This window comes from Tupaia chinensis, unplaced genomic scaffold (assembly GCF_000334495.1).
Source record: "Tupaia chinensis unplaced genomic scaffold, TupChi_1.0 Scaffold000470_1, whole genome shotgun sequence".
In the NCBI taxonomy this organism is placed as follows: domain Eukaryota; kingdom Metazoa; phylum Chordata; class Mammalia; order Scandentia; family Tupaiidae; genus Tupaia; species Tupaia belangeri.
In genome coordinates, this window is record NW_006159979.1 from 24,177 (window position 1) to 34,702 (window position 10,526).

A 10,526-nucleotide genomic window follows, 5' to 3' on the forward strand; every position below is an offset into this window, starting at 1 on the left:
AAATATGAGTTTTCTTTAATCCTAGACACCCACTCGGGCCAGAACTTAAATCAGAGCTGACCATGTGGGACCCAGCTTCCTCTGCAGCATTAAACCATTGTGCTACAGGGCAAATCCCATAATACACAATTTTCATGAGCCCTTGTGTTTGTGTCTATGTGTAAAATATCAAACAATTTTAAAATAAAGATGCAAAAAAATTCAGCAAAGTTACAGGATATAAGATAGAAATACAAATATTAATTGTATTTGTCAGACCCAACAATTAGTAATCTAAAAAAGATATTAAGAAAATGTTTATATTTACAAAAGTATTTAAAGTATTAAGTTTCCTTTTTTTTTTTTTTAGAGGTTTTTGCTATGGGGTGCATGCACTCGCCAGACAGAGACAGAGAGAAAGAAAGTGAGAAATCGCCCCCCAGGGGAGATGGCCATGCCGCCATCCCTTCTCCTCCATTCTCCTCTCAGGATCTTGGGCACCCACATACACGTGCCTGGCATGAGTTTAAGCCACCAGGTCCGGGACGCGAACTGCAGTCGGCTACATGGGAGTCTAGCGACATAGCTATTACACTAACTGCTGGTCCCTAAAGTATTAAGTTTCAGAAACTAAGTTTAATCAGAGAAGTGAAATATTTTTACACTATAAACCACAAAATTTTGCTGAAAAAAATTAAAGACAATACAAAATTATTCAGTGTTCAAGAATTTGAAAACATAATATTGTTAATATGACATTACTCAAAACAATCTACAGATTCAATTGAATTCCTCTCTTAATTTCAACATCTTTTTTTTCCCAAAAATTGATAAATTTATCATCCTAAGTTTTATTTGCAATCATAAGGGGATTCACATAGCCCAAACAACTAGGAAAGGAAGCAAGGTGAAAGGACTCATAATTTTCAAATTCTAAACTATCAGTCAACATTAATTAGAACATTAAGTGCGATACTGTCATAAAATTAGATATATAAATCAACACAATAGAATTTAGAGTTCAGTCAAAAATCCCTATATCTATGGCCAGTTGATTTTTAACAAGCCTAAGAGGACTACTCAGCTTCACAGTGTTTGTGTTTCTTTTTTGTTTGCTATAGGATGTGTGTGCTCGCCAGAGAGAGAGAGAGAGAGAGAGAGAAAACTTATTTTCCAGGGGAATGGCCATGCAACAACCTCCTCTCCTCTCCTCTTCTGAGGATGCTCAGTATGTTTCCCGAGAGAGAGAGAGAGAGAGAGAGAGAAAACTTATTTTCCAGGGGAATGGCCATGCAACAACCTCCTCTCCTCTCCTCTTCTGAGGATGCTCAGTATGTTTCCCAAGCTGCCTGGTCTCAGTAGAACCACACAGTGGGCCATGTGAGATCCATCTGTTTTAAATCTCCTTGCTACCTGCTGACCTAATAAGTGGATTTCTACATGCTGAAGAATGAGATTTTAAACCTAGTTGAAGCAATATGAAATAATAAACTAAAAATTAACTCATGACCAAAAAAAGCTAACAGTATGAAAAAGTACTAGAAGAAACCATAGAGGTAAATCTTTATGCTCTTGAATTTGACAATGAATTCTTATAGAATATATTAAAAGCAGAAATATCAAAAGAAAAAAATACAGGTAAACTTTAACATTTTTTTAAAACCTTTTTATGTAGCAAATGATATTATCAATGGAATGAAAAGATGGCTATACAATGGGGAATAATATTTGCAAATTATAAATCTGAGAAAGGAATAACATGAAGAAATTTTAAATAATTTCTGTAGATAAGCAACAAAAAGACCAAAAATTCAGCTTAAATATGTACAAGACTTGAATAGGCACTACTTTAAAGATTATATACAAATGATTAAATGCATTTAAAGATACTTGATATCATTACTCATTAAGGAAATGCAAATCATAGCTCAATGACATCACTTCACACTAACTTGGAAGACAGTTAAAGACACACACACTCAGACACCCACACACAGAAAGTAACAGTATTGATGACACCGTCTAGAATTTGGAACGTAGCTGGTGAGAAAACTAACTGATGCATTAACCGTAGGTAATAGTTTGGTGCTTTCTTAAAAAGTTACACATGAAATTACTTTACCACTGCTAGGTATATACCTGAAAGGACTGAAAACAGCGACTATTAATTATAAACTAATATTCATTGCAATACAGACAAAATGTAAAATCAAAGTATACATCAACAGAGAAAGAATTAACAAAATGTGCTGTACATATATAATAAAATATTCAATCTTATAAAGATAAGAAGTTACAATATATGCTACAAATGAGATAAAACTTTAAAATATTAAAAAAATGTGTAATTCATCCCTGCACAGAAGAACAGATCTTAATTTCAGTTTTATGAAAATTTTAAAATATATAAATTTGTAGAGGCATATAATACTTTAGAAGTTATCAACAGCAAGGTGATAGAAGGAATAGGAAGTTAATGTTTTATTGTTAAAGAGTTTCTATTTGGAATAGTTTTAGAAATATACAATGATAATAATTATGTAATATTGTAAAATGCAATTAATGCCATTAAACTGCATACTTAAATAATTGAGAATGAATAAAAAACAAATTTGGGATATGTAATTTTGGGAGGATGCTGTAGTTTTACAGATACAGTTACTGAGAAATAAATTATAAAATAAAAACAATCACAAAGAGAATTGGCACCATCTTGGGCATATAATGGATTCTTTGTGTGAAATGTTGGCAGTTGGCATTACATTACAGACACATTAGCAGCCATGAACATCCAGAAGGAAAGGACAATATATAGTGTTAACCTTTTAAGTATTTAGTAGACACTAGGAAAGTCATGCTGAGTTTTCAGCATGCTTCACAAACTGTAGATTGAAGCAGCCTGAACAAGTCTCATTTTTCTGTAACCAAGAGTTCTCTGTTCTTCCTATTTTTTTCCTTAAGTCATGAACATTATGTTCTTTATTTTCCAAATCATCAGTTTCCTCATAACTATTGTTATTGCAAAGTGAAAGCTGAGTGTATTTTAGTTTCCAGATATGAACAGGAAAGATGATTCAATTGATAAATGTATTTTTTTTTTTTTTTGCCTTTAGACAAAGCTAATTAAAAAAAAAAAGTCAGCTTCACCTTGGTCACATTACTCCAGTGAGAATTCCCAATTCAGAGATACTGCAATACATTTCTGCAAGTTAGATGACTCCCAGATAAAGTTGTTTAGAAATAATTTTTTCCAGAGACTTTTATAAATGTACATTTAAAAAGGGCTAAGAAATCATTGCCAGCATAAAGCCACAGATTCTGTTTTGTTCCTCTCTTGAATATTAAAGTAAAACTGGGAAAAGACTCTTCAATTTGCTTTAGAAACAATCTGAATATCTTTACCTTAAATAGCAGGCAAATTCTGTTTTGACAATTCTTCAGCATTGCCTTTGAGGTAATATTTATTAATTCATATTTGTTGAATTTATTGGTTGATTCTAGCATTGTTTTTAAGGTGATATTTTATTAATTCATATTTATTAAATGTATTGGTTGATTCTATACTTGATACTTGGAGCATCTTTTGTGATTGCTATATTTTGATATAATCTAAATATGATAATGTAAAACTTGTGTGTCAATTACACAAGTCAATTCAAATCAGGGAAATTATAATCCTTTTCATAAATTAGAGAAACTTGGGACAAAATAAAACTGCAAAAAAGTTGTGATTTGTATTTTAATTAAAGATATGAAGAAGATCTGAAAAGGAAAACTGAAGTGTGTCAAATAACTCTGTTCCTATTACTTGCAAGTTTTCTGAGTATGTCACATTTGTGGTTTATTTCTTTTTTCTGTATTTATATACCACTTATTGTATCATAATTCAGCCAAATCTGGGCTATTAGTTTAAATATGAAATTAGTGAAGTTGATCTGAATCTTCTCCTAGGAAGGATGAAAGGAGCATGGTTAGGTTTAATACTGTCATATTGGGGTCCACCCAGAGAAGAGACCAGTAGAGTTTTAGGGAGAGTCACCTGAGTTTTAAGATGCAAGACTGCTCTCTACAGTAAGCCAAAAAACTAAGAATCAAGAAATGCTGCAGAGTTGGAGTTCATGTAGTCACCTTTTGTTGCTAGCAAATAAAGTACTGGTAGAAATCAGAGGGAACATTCTAAATAAAAATACTTATCATTCTGAATTAACTTTGTTTAAAACATTTTATAGCTCTTCAATACCTCAGCAGATATTTAAAATGATAATTCATTAGTATGAGTATTAAAACTAATTTGCTCATTAATTTGGTAATTAAATATTGACTAGTAAATTTATTAAAATATAGCATAGGGTTATAAAGGAGACAGAATTAATATTTTAATGTGATGAGATCAGGTCTTATTTAGTTGATTACATGATTAAATATTACCTACTTTATAAAATTATCTAAAATTTTAATTTAAGTATCTATTTAAAATCTTACTATAGAAAAGCTGCTAAATAGAAATTTCATTGAAGCCTGGGGTGTTTCAGACTTTTGCTCATGAAGCATAATACATGCTTCATAGTCAGCACTAATTTTTTTTTGAGAGGTTTTTGCTATAGGGCATGTGCACTAACCAGAAAGACAGAGAGAGACAGAGCGACAGAAGGCAAGACATCACCCCCCGGGGGGGATGGCCATGCCACAATACCTTCTCCTCCTTTCTCCTCTCGGGATCTTGGGCATGCACATATACATGCCTGGCATGAGTTTAAGCCACTGGGTCTGGACTCAAACCGCGATTGACTACATGGGAGTCCAGCGACATAGCCCTTATGTAATTGCTGGTCCCAGCACTGATTATTTAATCAGACTTTCTTCAGATCAGGAAGAAGTGAATTTGTTTCCCTTACTTGAAAGACCAAAAAGTAAGGCCCAGAAAGTTTACATAATTTGTTGAAAATTCAGACATCCAAAATTTAACACAGGTCTGAAAACCACAAAAACTTGTTTCTTTTTTTTTTCTTTTTTGGAGAGGTTTTCGCTATAGGGCGCGTGTGCTCACCAGACAGACAGAGAGACAGAGAGACAGAAAGCGAGAAATCACCCCTCAGGGGGGATGGTCATGCCGCAATCCCTTCTCCTCCATTCTCCTCTCGGGATCTTGGGCACGCACACACACGCGCCCAGTGTGAGTTTAAACCACCAGGTCCGGGACGTGAACCGCGGTCGACTACGTGGGAGTGCAGCGACATAGCCATTACACTACTGCTGGTTCCCAACTTGTTTCATTTTGTTTGTTTTTTCCATTATGTCCAGGACAGTTAGAAGATAATGATCCCAATACTCATGGAGTAAAGGTTCTTTAAAAAGTTAGGTTACAAACTTTAACAACTCAATAAAAATAAATAAGAAATATGAAGCAAAGAAACTAGTTATGAGTGCCAAAGGACTGAGAAAACTTGAGTGAATATTCTGTTTGGGGCCACAGTAGTTAGTGAAACCTAACCAGAAATGATAAGAATTCAAGAAACTCTGAAAATATTGCAAAAGTCCTACGTAGGAATAGCAAAATGTCTGGTTACACTATAGCACAGAGTCATAAGGAAAGGCCAGGGAAAGACACCAAAGTTTAAACTATAGATACTACAGAGATTTCTGAGAACTGGGATTGCATCAGGGAACAGTGTTTAAGGAGTTTAAAATAACATCCATGAAGGAACCGAACAGGAAAAATGTATAAAGGATTTACTACTTTCTGAGAGAAAGACCTTCTCATGATCTGATGATTAGAAGACCTTAGGAATAGGGATAAGAGAACAACCTAAGGTAGCTGTGAATCTGTTCTGCTGTGTTTGAAAGAAAGGTAACCAGACATCAGCATTCAACTTTTGAGTAACATGAAATCATAGACAGAATCAAGGTCAGGCCCAGAGAAAACCCTTTGAGACCTCTAAATTAACTCTCTAGATTTACTGATAGCTAAACCAAAGCGCTTATAAGGGATGTGGGATGTTTAAATCAAGTTAGGAAATGATACAACTGGATAAAAGAGATAAAAGTTTAGTTTTGCTCTCCAATGAGTGCAATATTTACAGGATATCTACTCTTCAGATGTCATAATTTATGCTTGAAAACGTGAAAGTATAAAATGATATTTATAGACATAAAGGAGTCTTACTTTCTCAATATTCTATAGAATCTTGAAAATAACGGAAATAAAACTTCCAAGTGATTTAGTAACATAGGTTAGTTTTTGAGTCATGCACTATAGGGAGTTTGTGTAAGATTAAAAAGAAAATTATACAGCAGGACCTTTTTCACATCTCTCCCTTTTCTAACGAACTGGACTGTGTGCATATATGTAACTAAGATTTTTCAAAAGGATTTTTTGTTTTTTCTAAAATATTCAAGTATTCATTTTTAAAGATATGCCTTAAAAATGTTCTTGTTTCCCTGATAATTTCTGGTTATTTTATTTATTTTCCATTCTAACTTTGAAAAACTGTCTTAATATAATGAAATTTTTATTTTAAGGCATAATTTGGTCTGTTACTGGAAAAGATTCTTAGAGAGGCCCACTAGGTGAGATCAGGTAGGATTTTAGACTATAACTGAGGAAGAAAGACCTGAGAAAACGTAAACTGAATTAATTCAATTCAGTCAACAATTTCAACATAAAATAAAGACTAAATTTATATTAAAATTTTAACTTACATAACTTTCAGTAAATCAAAGTATAATTTTTGGGAGAATTTAAGTAGAACACTAAATTATTTTAAATCAAGGAGAATTATTTTAGAAATAAAAAATGCAATTATTAATTAAATGCTTTCTTCGACTATTTTTTTGTTTTCAGTATAATGGATTTTAAAAAGAAATTTAAGAATAATTAATTTCAATAGCTATACTCAGAGAGACTGATTTTATTTTCTCTTTGCAAACTTTATTTTAAGACTTTTATGTTCTGAAATTTAATGGTAAATTTATTGAAAAGAAAATAAGAAGATTATGGTTTTGAAAATAAATTATAAAAATATTTGGGGGCTGACATTATAAGCAACTGACATAAAATATTTTAAATAACATTGTTCAATGTTTTGTATAATCAAAGTGGACAATTTACAGTATAAATTAGTGAGATTAATAGCTTGTTTCTCAATAATCTTCCTTAGTCTAGCAATTACATTTGAAATTCTACCAATACAAAGGTATTTATTTGTCCTAAAGTTTAATAGTTATTACCACAGAGACATTAGTAGAGTTGCATTACATTACTTATAACAATGACAAACAGCAAGGGAACTAAAAATAATGAGAATGAAAGAGAGAAAAGTCAGCCAGAAATTCTAAGACTGGTAATGTGGGAACTGAAAGAAGTAGAGCTATACCAGCGAACTGCAAAAATACAAATGTCTGCACTCTGGTAGAAATTGTAACATTAGAAGACAGAGTAGAGGGACCAGCAGATGGTGTAGTGGTTATGTTGCTGGACACCCACGAAGTTGACTATGATTCAAGTCCCAGGCCCAGTGGCTCAAAAAACACTCACACCAGGTGCATATGCATACATGCTCAAAATCCAGAGAAAACAATGGAGGAGAAAGGATTGCAGTATGGCCATTCCCAGGTGGGAATGGGGGTGGGTGTGGGGAATAGTTCTATTGGGGCATAATATCCAGTTATGTTTAGCATTATGTGCAGAGAATGTTTATATAAATATGCTGTATTTTACAAGACTATCTCTGGGATTAATAATGTTTACCAATAATTAATGTTTTCAAGAGAGTGACAGAAACTCAAGTAAGCTTTTTTAAATAAAAATCAAATTTCTATTTTCTTCAAAATTTGAACTACTTTTCTTATAATCTGCTACAATAAGGGAATTATATGCACCACATATTTAAATAAATCTTATAAGAATTGGTAATGTATTTTTTTATGTTGATCTTTATTCATTTATTTTAAGAATTGGTAATGTATTTTATCCAGGTTTCTACAAACTGCTCTGGAATCATGAGGTACAAGAATAACATCACAGAATTCATTCTTCTAGGGTGTTCTCAGAAAAAGAAAATAGAAGTCCTCTGCTTTTTACTGTTTTTCTTTTGTTACATTGCAATTTTGACTGGAAACCTTCTTATTATGATTTCTGTCATCTGCAGTCAACTTATTAATCAGCCCATGTATTTTTTCCTGCATTACCTCTCTCTCTGACCTTTGCTATACATCTACTGTGACCCCCAAACTAATCATTGACTTACTAGCAACAAAAAAGTCCATTTCCTTCAATGGGTGCATGACACAGCTCTTTACCATGCACTTCTTTGGAGGGACTGAGATCTTCACCCTTACTGAAAATGGCCTACAACTGCTACGTGGCCATCTGCAAGTCCCTGCACTATACTGTCATCATGAGCAGAAGAATATGTGATGCTCTGGTTGCTGCTTCCTATGCGGGAGGATTCCTTCATTCCTTTGGTCAATTCCTCCTTGCTGTCTTCTTACCCTACTGTGGCCCCAGTGAAATAGATCACTACTTCTACGATGAGTATCCTTTCCTTAATCTGGCCTGCACTGACACAAGAAGAATTGGTTTCTTGGTCTTTGCCAATTCTGGCCTGATGGGCCTCGTGACTTTTGTAGTCTTGTTGATGTCTTATGCTGTGATCTTATATGCCATCAGGTTCTACTCAGTGGAGAATCACCACAAAGCTCTTTTGGCATGCAGTTCACATATCACTGTGGTGGTCCTTGTTTTTGTTCCTTTACTGTTCATTTACATTCGACCAGCAACAACTTTATCAGAAGACAAAGTGTTTGCACTTTTCTACACCATAATTGCCCTCATGCTCAATCGTCTGATCTACACACTGAGAAACATGGAGATGAAGAATGTGATAAAGAAACTGTGGTGTCAAATCATAGGACATAAAGGAAGCAGACTGAAAGACATCCCTGACTTTCAACACAGAGCTTCTTGAATCCATGTCTTTTCTATTCCAAAAACATTAAAATGCTGAAACTTTGCCTATGTCTCATACCTAGCAACATGTGTAGGACCAAATATGAGCAAAAGTTCACTAGTCTCTAAATTTATTCATATCTTATCTTAACTGTTCTTTGTTTTCTGGTTCCCTTGATCAGATCTCTTCTACTCATTGATCTTTTGGCTTGTCAACTAATCTTGATATTTAGCAGCAGGCTATCCAGAGTAATGTGCAACTCAAATGAACAATGAGAGCCCATGTAGCCATAGGTTTGTGGCACTCAGTATGTAAAAGGAGGTCTCAGGACAAAACCAGGACTTTCTCATATTGACCCAGTTGCATTACTACTGTGTCACCAACGGATACCATGGAAATTCTTGAAAAATATTCTAACATATTTTTCTTGTTTTTCTTTGTATTCATTAATTAGTTTATTTGCATTATTATTATATTTTGTTGACAAATGATAATTGTACAAAGTTATGTGATATTGTGTGATATTTTGATAATTGGAATGTATACTTGTGTAATGTTAAAATTTTGGTGTACACAAGGCAGGATCTTGGGTAGGAAGACTGACAAAGCCTTGAAAATAAAACTTAAAAATAGAATGCTTTTATTGCTTTTCATTTTCATTCTTGTAATAAAAGTTTTGATGAGAGATTATTAAAACATGTGCAAACCTAAAGAACAAAACAAAACAAAAATTTTTGGTCTCAGAAACTAGGCTCTCTGAGTTTAGAGTTTACATGTGTGTATTACCTAGATATGATGTAGATGTTGGCACACTTTGTCAGTATTATCTGTAATTGAGGATAATGTCACTTGACAAATTCTTGCTCTGAAAATATTTCAATTTATTTTATAAAGAATATAAAAATGAAAGGCTGTGAAAGAAGATTGTAGAAAAATGCATAAAGGAGGGACCAACAGAGGGCATATGGTTACATTGCTGGACTTCACATGGCTGACCATGGTTCAAGTCCCAGACCCATTTGCTTGAAACTCATGCTGGACAATATGTGTGTGCATCCTAAGATCCTGGTAGGAGAATTGAGGTAAAAGGGATTGTGGTATGGCCATCCCCCCTGGGGAGTGATTTATCACTTTCCCTCTCACTGTCTCTGTCTTTCTCTCTTTCCAGCGAGTGCTTGCACTGTAAGGCAAATACTTATTAAAAAAGAAAAATGAAAAAAGAAATATTATCAGAGACTATAGGAAAAAAAGAAAGAGCTCTGAAAATGTTCTTATGGAAACTAAAGGAAAAAAAATGCTATCTAAATAGGTTGTAAGAAAATGTCTAGAAAATTGATGAAGAAAATATTAAAAACGTGTATATCAAAAAGGAGATGTGTGTGAAAGTGAATAGTTAGAAAGAATCAGAAGGAAAATAAGCTAGAAAAATTAAAATGATTTTGGATGTTCTTAAAAAACAAAATTTAAGACTGATAATCAAATACTGAATACTAGAAAAGTTTTCTTGATAAACAAAAAAGGAGGAAATAAAAGGGGATATTGTTTGCACATTAAATAACAGTTAATATATCAGATAAATAAATTGAAATAGTCTATAAG

At 33.4% G+C, this 10,526-nt stretch overlaps 1 pseudogene; it reads left to right on the plus strand.

Moving 5' to 3' along the window:
- The first annotated feature begins 7,977 nt into the window (after positions 1 to 7,977).
- LOC102480303 (olfactory receptor 4P4-like) lies at positions 7,978 to 8,945 on the plus strand (annotated as a pseudogene).
- Positions 8,946 to 10,526: the final 1,581 nt, after the last annotated feature.